This window comes from Saimiri boliviensis, chromosome 2 (assembly GCF_048565385.1).
Source record: "Saimiri boliviensis isolate mSaiBol1 chromosome 2, mSaiBol1.pri, whole genome shotgun sequence".
Taxonomy (NCBI): Eukaryota; Metazoa; Chordata; class Mammalia; order Primates; family Cebidae; genus Saimiri; species Saimiri boliviensis.
In genome coordinates, this window is record NC_133450.1 from 168,661,647 (window position 1) to 168,673,987 (window position 12,341).

The following is a 12,341-nucleotide window of genomic DNA, read 5'->3' on the forward strand; positions in this document are numbered from 1 at the left end:
AGGCACAAAAACTCTCACTTGGCTAGTGCAGGTGCCGTCTGGGTGTAGCAGATGACAAATGCTGATCCTCCCTCTCACAGGAGGCATTTGTCATTCTTTGGAGACTCCCAGTAGACATGGGTTTTAATTTCCCTCATCCCCAGTGTTTCCCATGGAAGACAGTTCTTTCCCACTTCTGCCCTGCCCCCCACCCCACCAGTCCGAACTCAAAGAAAAAGCTGCTGTCCAAGCAGGAGCTGCTGGAGCCTGGGGCCCGCTTTGTTCCTGTGCCACCCTCCCGTTCACAGGAGGATAGACGGGGGATGGATGATGAATGGCGGTGGAGGGAGGGATGGACGAAGGGATGGAGGGATCAATGAGTGATGGATGGGCAGATGGGGGGTGGAAACAGCTTCCCATTCACAGGGCTGGCTGGTCCGAGGACAACAAGGATTTTTAGGCTCCTTCAGCTGCAGGCGGATGCCAGACAGAATCCTAACGGTGCAAGGGAAACCACACCAAGGAACAGAACCTCACTGCGGGGCAGAAAGGAGAAACAGGGGACCTACTTCGTCAAACTAAGAGGGGTGCATGCGTGCATGTGTGTCAGTGCATGCCTGGATACGGGTTCAGAGGATCCTTAACCCTCTAGGTGTTCCTGGAGAGTATCTGAGGATCCCACTAAAGACACCTCATCTAATGGAGTCTGGGAAACACACATTTATCTCTGAGGTATGAAGAAGCATAACTTGTCTCCAGTGAAGCCATTCCTTTCTGCTAATTCCCAGCCAGCCCCTGCATTGACCTTCACCTAGACCTCGCCCAGCATTGTCAAACACTGTTCCTATGTCCCAAGCTCCAGTGGTGCATATCAAGCTTTCTGAGTGGCTTCACCGAAACTCCACTTGAGTAGAAGAGAAGGAACACCCTTCTCCTCTGTTCCTCCACAGTTTTGGGGGTATATTAGTTAGTTTTCACACTGATATGAAGAAATACCCAAGACTGAATAATTTATAAAGGAAAGCGGTTTAGTTGACTCACAGTTCCACAGGACTGGGGAGGCCTCAGGAAACTTAAAATCATTGTGGAAGATGAAGCAAACACATCCTTCTTCACATGGCAGCAGGACAGAGATATACCAGCAGGGGAATGCCCAACACCTAGAAAACCATCAGATCGCATGAGACTCAGTCACTATCATGAGAACAGCATGGGGGAAACACCCCCATGATCTAATCACCAGCCACAAGGTCCCTCCACCAACATATGGGGATTACAATTCAGATTACAATTCAAAATGAGATTTGGGTGGGGACACAGAGCCAGGCCATATCATGGGGAGAGGAAGAACTGCACAAGACACTAAGACTTTCTCTCCCCAAATCTTACTACTTCAGTGACCCCTAAGAATTCTTACCCTTCTCTTGCATCATCTCAAAGTGGATAATAAGCCAAGGTCACAAAGTAAATTTGGAAACTCATTCCCTTTGCATGTTCATCAGAGATGGTCTAGTCCTGTTTTACCATGTAAATGTGAAGGTGAAAGTCCCTGGCACCCACTGTTTTATTTTAGGCCTTCAAATCTTCCAAAACCAGGAGACAAGGATTATATTCAGCATCGTTTTTTTTTTCCTTTGTTTTTTGTTTTTGGTTTTTTTTTTTTTTTGAGACAGAGTCTCACTCTGTCAGCCAGGCTGGAGTGCAGTGGCATGACCTTGGCTCGCTGCAGCCTTGACCTCCGGGACTCAAGCAATCCTCCCATCTCAGCCTCTGGAGTAGCTGGGACAACAGGTGTAAGCCACCACACCTAGTTAATTGAGCCTTGTTTCATAAGCCTGCCTTAGGAGTATTAGACTCTTTGTAACTTTTATTTGACTTATTGTTTACTAATGCTTGGTCCCTGGACTCGTTTAAAATTAGCTTATAAGAGACTGATAGGTTGCAAGTTCATGTTAGCTTATAAGAGACTGATAGGTTGCAAACAACTTCTGTCCAACAGAAAAGGTTTCCCCAAAGCTTACATTTGTAGTGTTGCCCTGTTGTACATTAGCCAGTTTTGCATCCCTCTTAGCTGCCTCATTTTACGTTCTTTCTATTCCGAGGGTATAGACATGTGGGTCTCTCCTGTGCTCCATTCATCTACTATGCTCCGTTCAACCAGCATTTACTATCCTGCCGGCTACCTTAATAAAAAATAAATACATTTTTAGCATGTACTTACTATATGATTATATTAGACATGTTTTTAACTTTCTGAAATTTTCAAAATTATAATTTACATGTTGAAGGAAGAAAGAATTGCAAGTATATCATTCAATTTACATAAAATGCATGTGTATAGTAAGAAGAAACACCTGAAATAATTTTCACCAAAATAGTAATATGAGTGGTTTTCTCTGAGTGTGGTGGGATTTAAAATGGTAAAAATGATTTCTTTTTCCTGAATCCTTCTATTGTTTACATTATTTCAAAACAAATGTCATTTTTTTTTTTTCTTTTTGAGACGGAGTTTCGCTCTTGTTACCCAGGCTGGACTGCAATGGCGCGATCCCGGCTCACCGCAACCTCCGCCTCCTGGGTTCAGGCAATTCTCCTGCCTCAGCCTCCTGAGTAGCTGGGATTACAGGCACGCGCCACCATGCCCAGCTAATGTTTTGTATTTTTAGTAGAGACGGGGTTTCACCATGTTGACCAGGATGGTCTCGATCTCTTGACCTCGTGATCCACCCGCCTCAGCCTCCCAAAGTGCTGGGATTACAGGCTTGAGCCACCGCGCCTGGCAACAAATGTTATTTTTAAAATGAGAAAGCCAGAAAAAAATATAGCTATTTTACCTTTAAAACCATGATTTTTAAAAAAATCTTCTATGTAAAAACTTACATTAAATTATCTCAGCCATTGGACTCTGGGCTTTAGAAGACAAGGATAATATCTCACTAAATGCCCAACAGCTAGCTAAGTACCTAGACACATGACTAAATGTCTTTTTCTTTTTTTCCTTTTTTTTTTTTTTTTTTTTTTTTGAGAACGATTCTCACTCTGGTGCCCAGGCTAGAGTGCTATGGCGTAGTCTCGGCTCACTGCAATCTCCGCCTCCTGAGTTCAAGCAATTCTGCCTCAGCCTCCTGAGTACCTGGGATTACAAGCGCCTGCCACCATGCCCAGCTAATTTTTTGTATTTTTAGTAGAGATGTGGTTTCACCATGTTGGCCAGGCTAGTCTCAAACGCTTGACCTTGTGATTCACCCGCCTTGGCCTCCCAAAGCGCTGGGATTACAGGCATGAGCCACTGCACCTGGCCCTTTTTACTTTTATTTTTTTCTTTTTTGAGATGGAGTTTTGCTCTTGTTGCCCAGGCTGGAGTGCAATCACGCAATTTCGGCTCACTTCAACCTCTGCCACCTGGGTTCAAGTGATTCTCCTGCCTCAGCCTCTCAAGTAGCCGGGATTATAGACGCCTGACACCACACCTGGCTAATTTTTGTATTTTTAATAGAGACGGGGTTTTGCCATGTTGGCCAGGCTGGTCTCGAACTCCTAACTCAGGTGATCCACCTGCCTTGGCCTCCTACAGTGTTGACATTACAGGCGTGAGCCACCGCACCCGACATAAATGTCCTTTTCTCACCATTACTTACTTCTCTGAATGATACACTTAAAGCCATACAAAGATCTTTCCTCAATCCTGTAATGAAGTTCTGCTCTTTGGAAATCACCGGTTGGAAGCATGAACCATTAGAGTGGACTTCTGTCATTTGCTTTAGCCACTGAGCATTTTAAATTCTGTGTTCAGGGAACTCCCTCCCCTACAAGATAAATTTTACCTTCTTTACCTTCAGCTTGAAAAGCTAAAAATGCCAAAGCCTTTCTTCCCCAACCTCCTTTGTAGCTAGAATGTGAGCTATGACATAGGTTCCACTGATCACAAATGCCAGACCCAGGTATTGAGTTGTACATGAACAACCGGGCATCCTACAGAATCCGTTCTGGAGATGGGCCACCGTGAGAGTGGAAGCTGCTACAAGCAATTTCCAGAGGCAAATGTAGCAATAATTCTAGTGATGGCGGTCAGTGCCCATCCAGCATTAGCAGCATGGGCAGCACTAGCCACAGCGTCTGTAAACAGTGGCAGTAATCTTCACGGGAGCAGCCCTGTGACGTGATACTAGGCATTATTTCTAGTTGTAAAGTCTCTGACTGACTCAGTTCTCTGAGGCCTCTAGAAAACAAGCAAAACATCCTTCTAATGAATTCTCCCTCAGTCTTCAAGAAACAGTTTCTGCTGCTGGCAACTACAAATCCAGACTGATACATACCTACACACATATGTATATGGATACATGTGCATGCACATGCATGTGTGTGTGTGTGATTGTCCTCCTAGATACTATTCAGTTTGACAAAGAGCAAAATGTTATTATTTTATTTTTAAATTATTTTTGAGACGGGTTCAGGGGCTCAGGTGATCCTTCCACTGCAGCCCCCAAGTATCTGGGACCACAGGCGGACACCGCCACATCTGGCTAATTTTTGTATGTTTTGTAGAAATGGAGTTTCACCATGTTGCCCAGGCTGGTCTTGAACTCTTGGCCTCAAGCAATCCACCTGCTTCGGCCTCCAAAAGTGCTGGCATTACAGGTGTGTGCCACAGTGCCAAGACCAAAATTACAATTTTAAAGTTACAAGATTCTAAATAATATAGAAGATTTACTATTTGCTGACTGAAGGTCAAGGTTAAAAGGTGGTCCAGCAAGTTTGAGTGGCATAGATTGTCAAGGTCACCTACAGGTTTCTTCGATTGTGTTGCTTCCCTGTCCTAGTTGCCTCACCTTGACCATGTGCCTAGGGTTGCCCTGGTCTACGTGGTCATCTTGTGGATTGTCACTATCATATCTACATTTCAGCCAGCAGAATGGGGGTGGAGGAAGTGGAGAGCAAACAGGTCCCTTCTCAGTATATTCACTTACAGTCTCTGATTTATTCTATGTGGTAGATACTGTTTTGTTTCTCACTTTACAGATAAGGAAACTGAAGCTTGGAGACGTGTGGCAGAGAATGCAATCGCTACCACTTTATCTATTCTCTTCTTCTTCCTCAGCAATAGAAAATCCAATTTTTAGGCCGGGCGCAGTGGCTCATGCCTGTAATGCCAGCACTTTTGGAGGCCAAAGCAGGTGGATTGCTTGAGGCCAAGAGTTCAAGACCAGCCTGGGCAACAAGGTGAAACTCCATTTCTACAAAACACTTTGGGAGGCCGGGGCAGGCCAATTACCTGAGGTCGGGAGTTCAAGACCAGCCTGACTAATATGGAGAAACCTTATCTCTACTAAAAATACCAAATTAGCCGGGTATGATGGCACATGCCTGTAATCCCAGTTACTAGGGAGGCTGAGGCAGGAGAATCGCTTGAACCTGGAAGGCAGAGGTTGCAGTGAGCCGAGATCGCGCCATTGCACTCCAGCCTGGGCAACAAGAGCAAAATTTCATCTCAAAAAAAAAAGAAAGAAAAGAAAATTTAACTTTTAGCAGGGCACAAGCCACCTATAATAAAGAAATACATTTTTCAGGCTGGGTGTGTGGGTTCATGCCTGTAATCCCAGAATATTGGGAGGCCGAGGTGGGTGGACTGTTTGAGCCCAGGAGTTCAAGATCAGCCTGGGAAATGTAGCAAAACCCTGTCTCTAGAAAAAATTAGCCGGGTGTAGTGGCACAGGCACCTGTAGTGCCAAGGACCCAGGAAGCTGATGGGGAGGATCACCTGAGCCTGGGAGGTCAAGGCTGCACCACTGCACTCCAGCCTAGAGGACAGAGCAAGACCCTGTCTCAGAGGATAAGAGAGGAAGGAAGGAGAAGGGAGGGGAGAGGTGGGAAAGAGGAGAGGGAGGAGAGAGGGGAGAGGAAAGAGGAGGGGAAGAGGAAGGGAGGGGGGAGGGATGGGGGAAGGGAGAGGGGATGTGGGAGGGAAGAGGAAGGGGGAAGGAAGGCGGAAGGGAAAGGGGAAGGGAGGTGGTAGGGGAGGGGGAGGAGAGAGGGAGTGGGGAGGGGAGGGGGAGGAGAGAGGGAGTGGGGAGGGGAGGGGGAGGAGAGAGGGAGGTGGGAGGGGGAGGGGAGGGGGAGGAGAAAAGAGGTGGGAGGGAAGGGGGAAGAGAGGTGGGAGGGGAGATGGAGGGGAGAGGGAGGTGGGAGGGGAAAGGGAGGGAGGGGTAGGAGGGGCAGGAAGGAACATTTTTCATTAAAGGGATACACACCATGTTTCAGATCCCTATAGTATAATACAAAACTAAAAACATCTGATCGTTGCCCTGCTTCCTTAAATAGGAACTTTGAGCTAGACTCTAATCACATAAAAGTCTTTAAAGAAAGATCCCTGACCTAACGACCTGATCTTGAATGGAAGAATATATAATTTTGTTTTTTTGAGACAGAGTCTCAATCTGTTGCCCAGGCTGGAGTGCAGTGGCGCAATGAATATATAATCTTACAGTAGATAACTTAGTTCTACTATAATTTCCTTTCCTATGATTTCAGTGCAGCATTTTGCAGCCAGTAGAGAATGTAATACTAATTATTTTTGAAGCTTCTGCTATATTAAACAATGAAAGAAAATAAAAACTGCCCTACGTGCTAGGCCTGACTTCCCCAGACAAAATTGAAAAGTCAGGCACTTTTTCTTTCGATCCCCTCTTCCCATTTGCAGGTCTGTTCCTGTGCTTTCACATTCTGTCATACGTCTTAGCACCCACGACCACACTGCCTTGTCCAAACTCTGAATTTTTTTTTTAACTCATGATTTGCCCCTTACGTTCATTCATTCAGCAAATGTTTTTTATAGCCTACTATGAGCAAGGCACCACTGTAGACCTGCAGATGTAAAAATGGCTAAGATACTGGGCTCGGATTAAGGCAATTTGCTGACTGGCAACTAGTCATGAAAAGTGGCACATGTAGGAGAGATCCATGCTTTGTGAACTGAAACTTGGGTATTAGGAGTTCTGTTTCAGCAAAAGAGCAATTGGAGAACAAAACTAGAAATACAAAACTAGTAATTAAAAATGAGCCTTTGCAGTGAGAAATCACCACAAACTACCAACTACTAGAGGCTTGGAGATTCGGGTCCCTTTCTTGTGACCTAGGCAATTTATCAGAAATGCTTTTATATAAATGCATCCTGGTTACAATCTGGCTTCCCCTTTCACATAGATCACCCGTTAACTCTCTGTAAGTCCCAGCAGCCACAGAACCCGAGCAAGCGGAGGACCTGGAATTTTAAACCTCAGTAAAGTCCATAGTACTGTTAAAGTTAATCTGCCTCTGAGCAGACGCACCTTGTAAATACTCTCAGAATAAGGTTCAAAGTACCAAGGGCACTTGAGGAGGACATGGCTTTGCTTCAGTCAGGGAAGATTTCCCAGCAAAGTTAATGCTTAACAGAAGCCAACAAAGAAATGGGTGAAAAACGGAAGAGGAACTAGGATTTCTACCCAGTTGGGAATTTTGGCTTTTACAAAACACCACTGAAACACTTACTCTGCGTGGTGGCTCACACCTGTAATCCCAGCACATTGGGAGGCCAAGGCGGGCAGACCACCTAAGGTCAGGAGTTCAAGACCAGCCTGGTCAACATGGTGAAACCCTGTCTCTACTAAAAATACAAAAATTAGCCAGGTGTGGTGGCACAAGCCTGTAGTCCCAGCCACTCAGGAGGCTGAGGCAGGAGAATCGCATGAACCCGGGAGGCGGATGTTGCAGTGAGTCAAGATCAGCATGGGCGACAGAATGAGACTCTCTCAAAAAACAAACAAAAAACGGAACACTTACTCAACTGTCATCTTACTCCTGGAAAGACAGAAGTCTTCCCTATAATGTTAAAGAGAACACATTTTCTCTTTCATCTCAGTCTCAGAATAGTTTCTTTTATGTTTTAGATTTACTTTTTCCATCTTTTTTTTTTTTTTTAAATGGAGTCACTCTTTCGCCAGGCTGGAGTGCAGTGGCACCATCTCAGCTCACTGCAACCTCCAACTCCCCGGTTCAAGCGATTCTCCTGCCTCAGCCTCCCAAGTAGCTGGGATTACAGACACCCACCACCACGCCCAGCTAATTTTTGTATTTTTAGTAGACACAGCGTTTCACCATGTTGGCCAGGATGGTCTCAATCTCCTGACCTTGTGATCTGCCCACCTTGGCCCCTGAAAGTGCTGGGATTACAGATGTGAGCCACAGTACCCAGCCCCATCTGTTTTTCAATCTTTTCAGTATAATGCCCATTCTTAAAGACCAAGAGATTAAAACTAAACACCAGCATTTGTTAGCATCCAGGCCAAAATACATATTAATACGTACATTTCTAAAGGTAAGGTCTAGTTAGGTCATGCTCTAACCTATAGACATGAACACTCATAAAAGGGAATTTGTCGTTGCTGAGGTCCATATTGTCATGGAGACAGAGGTCAGGGCTCCTCTGATAGATGTTCTTGTTCCTTATGATTCCTTACTCTTCTTTCTCTTTTCTTCTCTAAACTATAGAATTCCACATACATCTCCTCTGACCTAACCCCTAAAGTGTTTTGACTGGACCCCTTTCTCATTCTGTGTGTTTTCTCTCTGGATAATCTTATCTGCCACCCTTGTAAGAACAGGATTTTCAAGTCAAATGCTGCAGCCAGCCCTCCACCCCAGCTCCAAGTCTACGCTTCCATCAGTCACCATGACATCGCCTCTCACGCTTCTCCTGGTGCATCAAGCCTCTTACAGTCAGACCGCTAGAAAACTCAGTCATGATTGACTCACTCCTCTTCCTCACCCCCACATTTGATCAATCACTGAGTGGTATCGTTTCACCTTTGCAATGCCTGTTCTCTCCATCTGCCCAGAATCGGGGCAAGAAAGCATCTCATCATTTCTCACCTGAATTTTCAGGGACTTCACCAACTCCAATTTCTTGCCTCATCAATGGATGCTTCTTGGTTTGGAGGCAAGATGGCACAGAGTAAGTGGCCAGGTTCCAACCTGGGTCAAATAGAATCTCCGCTCCCCTGGTGTGTGCCTCCTAGCAAGTCAACTCACCCAACTAAACCTCAACTGCTTTATGTAGAAAATGGGGCAATAACTCATAAAGATGTGGTAAGGAGTACATAAGATAATCTACATAAAATGTCTAGTACACACAAGTACTTAATATATTTACCTGTTATATCATAACTCTTTTTTTTTTTTTTTTTTTGAGACGGAGTTTCGCTCTTGTTACCCAGGCTGGAGTGCAATGGTGCGATCTCGGCTCACCGCAACCTCTGCCTCCCGGGTTCAGGCAATTCTCCTGCCTCAGCCTCCTGAGTAGCTGGGATAACAGGCACGCGCCACCATGCCCAGCTAATTTTTTGTATTTTTAGTAGAGACGGGGTTTCACCATGTTGACCAGGATGGTCTCGATCTCTTGACCTCGTGATCCACCCGCCTCAGCCTCCCAAAGTGCTGGGATTACAGGCATGAGCCACTGCGCCTGGCTATATCATAACTCTTAATGTCTAACACATGATGAAGCCTGTATTTAAATGATGAAGCCTGTATTTGTCTAAATATTTGTGTGTGACTAGAGAGAGAGAGAAAGAATATTTATAGAAATAAATACTTAACAAATACAGGCTTCATCATATTTATACAAATACAGGCTTCATCATGTGCTAGACATGACTAGTGCACACTAGGTTTTCTCACTTTTGGGGCACATGGAAGACTTCACTTCCCAACCACCTTCCAGTTAAGTGGGACCATGTGACTAGTTCTAGCAAATGAGCCAAAACGTAGTTTGAGTATGAGATTTTGATGAGCTTTCTTCTCCCTTTTGATGACCAAGAAGCCCACGTGTTCCAGGTGGCACTTTAACAAGATGGTAGAGACTCCTCAGCCTGGGTCTCAAGTTGCAATAGACACCCAGTATGAACAACTCAGATTAGGGAGCTGTTATTATCACAGCAAAGCTTAGCAGATGGTATCACAGCTAATACAGGACATGTCATTTCCTACTGCTTAATCCTGGGGATAGGCCCCAACATATGTAGGATTTCCTAAAACAAATGAACTAGCAGACACCAAAAGTTCTAGTTATCTGGGGACAAAGGAATGTCTGCAGTTCTCATTTATTTGTCAAAGTTATTACAGGGCGGGACCATCCGCCATGAAGCCACATGGACTAAAACAGAGGAATGGAGGTTCCCCAGGAAAATCAGGAAACTACTCCCAAAGAAGACAGAATCGACACAGGGTAGGCAAAATGATAGATGTTTACTACAGACATCAATACAGTGCACATGGCAATGTTGGTGAAATGTATAATCAGTTAAGGAATTTTATGAAGTCCTGATGATAAACTTAAAACCTGTGATGCCTGCTTGACCTTCAAAGGACCATCTTCCTTCCAAGTATTAGGTTGGTACAAAAGTTAATGCGATTTAGCACCAAAGAAATAGATTGTAAGTGCTGGGCACGGTGGCTCACACCTGTAATCCCACCACTTTGGGAGGCTGAAGTGGGTGGATCACCTGAGGTCAGGAGTTCGAGAGCAGGCTGGCCAACATGGTGAAACCCCTTCTCTACAAAAAATACAGAAAAGAAAGAAAGAGAGAGAGACAGAGAGAGAGAGAAAGAAAGAAAGAGGAAGAAAAATAGCATGCTTTCAGCTATATACCACTCTTATTACCCCCATGCCCATCTTCTAAAATTATACTGGAAAATAATTTAAAGGATCATGGCATAGTACAGACTTCCTAGTCAAAGCTATTGTGATTTTAGATCACTTTTACATTACTTATGTTCCCAAATGTGAGTAAAACTTGAAAGGAAACAAGTGCAGCAATACATCTGGTTTTCTTTTCTGTTGTTGTGCATGTGTCTATTTTCTTTTGTTTTGTTTTTTGCCTCATGGGTGAAACTCCCACATTGGCCATTCCAGCCTCTATATCTGTTTCCCAAGCGGGTGTTCCTCCTGAGAATTTCTGGCTGCAGCAACTCAGGTGAAACAGTAACAGGCCCAAAGTTGTATGTGAAGAGAATCACTCTCTGTCGATCTCATCTGCCTCTTTCAGTGAGTGGGGTCTTAAGAGGAGAAATGAACATCAGGAGAAATTGAAATGGGACACTACTCTTTGGCTTGTCCACAGCTTGTGCAAGATGAAAGGATTTATGGATACAACTATCTCCCCACTCAGCGTTGTGAGCTCTTCAAGGACTTAACATGTGCCTTTTTGACATCTGTCCCCACAGCACCCAGCACTATGAGGGACAAAGAGGTGATGGAGTCTACACAAGGTTGTTCATAGTCTAGTAAAAATATGAAACTGGGATAGGAGTAATCATAATGTAAGGCAGAGAATAGGAACTGACACTTGAAGCACGGGCAAAGCCTTTTGGGATTTCAAAGAAGAAAGTGATTACAGCTGAATGAACAAGCAAGCTTTAACAAGGAGGTAGTTTTAGAGGAGGTAAGGGAGGGATTGTCTGAGCTGGGGGCGGGAAATGCTGGGCAGAGGAACCACTAATAAAAGAAGACAAAAAGTGACATTTTCAGCTTAATCACAAGTACCAGAATAAGAGAGGACATTCTTTCTTTGGAAAAATATTTTGGTGAGCTACTAGAATTTAGGGTGAGAACTTTAAATTCATGAACACGGGCCCAAGCAAAATCACGATCCCTTCACTATACTGGGCAGTACAAGAAAGGGACTCACACATAGCTAGATTTGGGGACATATGCCCTCCTATGTCACAATGGAGGAAGGGCAAGAAGTTTGGAAGGGGCTGCAAATTTTAAAATTTTTATAATTCCAAAAATGTCATGTATGAATTATACATATGTTATTTTAGGCTATTGACTGTTTTCATTCAGAACAACTTCCTTGCGATTCATCCAAATTCTTGCATGTATCACTAGATTGTTCCTTTGTAGCTAAGTAGTGTTCAGGGGAATATATCTACCCCAGTTGTTTAACCATTTACCTGTTGAAAGATGTCTGATTCGTCAATTACCCCAGAATAAGAAAAAAAGAGAAGGATAACTGAGCTATTTTCAATATTTGGCAATTAGAAATAAACCTGTATACAGGTTTTTATGTAAGTTATAATTTCTCTGAGTTAAATGCCCAAGAGTGTCATTGCTGGGTCATATGGTCATTGCATGTTTAATTTATAAGAAAAAGCCAAACCCTGCCCGAGTAGCTATTCTGTTTTACAATCCTCACCAGCATTTGGCGTTTTCGCCATTTTTACTTTAGCCATTCTGAGAGGTGTGAAGTAATAACTCACTATAGTTTTCATTTGCCTTCTTCTGTGGCTAATGCTGCTGAACAGTTTTCCATATGCTTATTTGC

The 12,341-nt window shown here is 44.2% G+C and overlaps 1 long non-coding RNA gene across 1 annotated transcript in view; it reads right to left on the bottom strand.

Annotated features, from left to right (window-relative positions):
* Positions 1 to 1,008: 1,008 nt before the first annotated feature.
* Positions 1,009 to 12,341, bottom strand: part of LOC141582840 (uncharacterized) — a 112,469-nt gene continuing 101,136 nt past the window's right edge. Inside the window, exon 4 of the long non-coding RNA XR_012515754.1 lies at positions 1,009 to 1,139. This is a non-coding gene — a long non-coding RNA (uncharacterized LOC141582840). The remainder of the gene's footprint in view (positions 1,140 to 12,341) is intronic.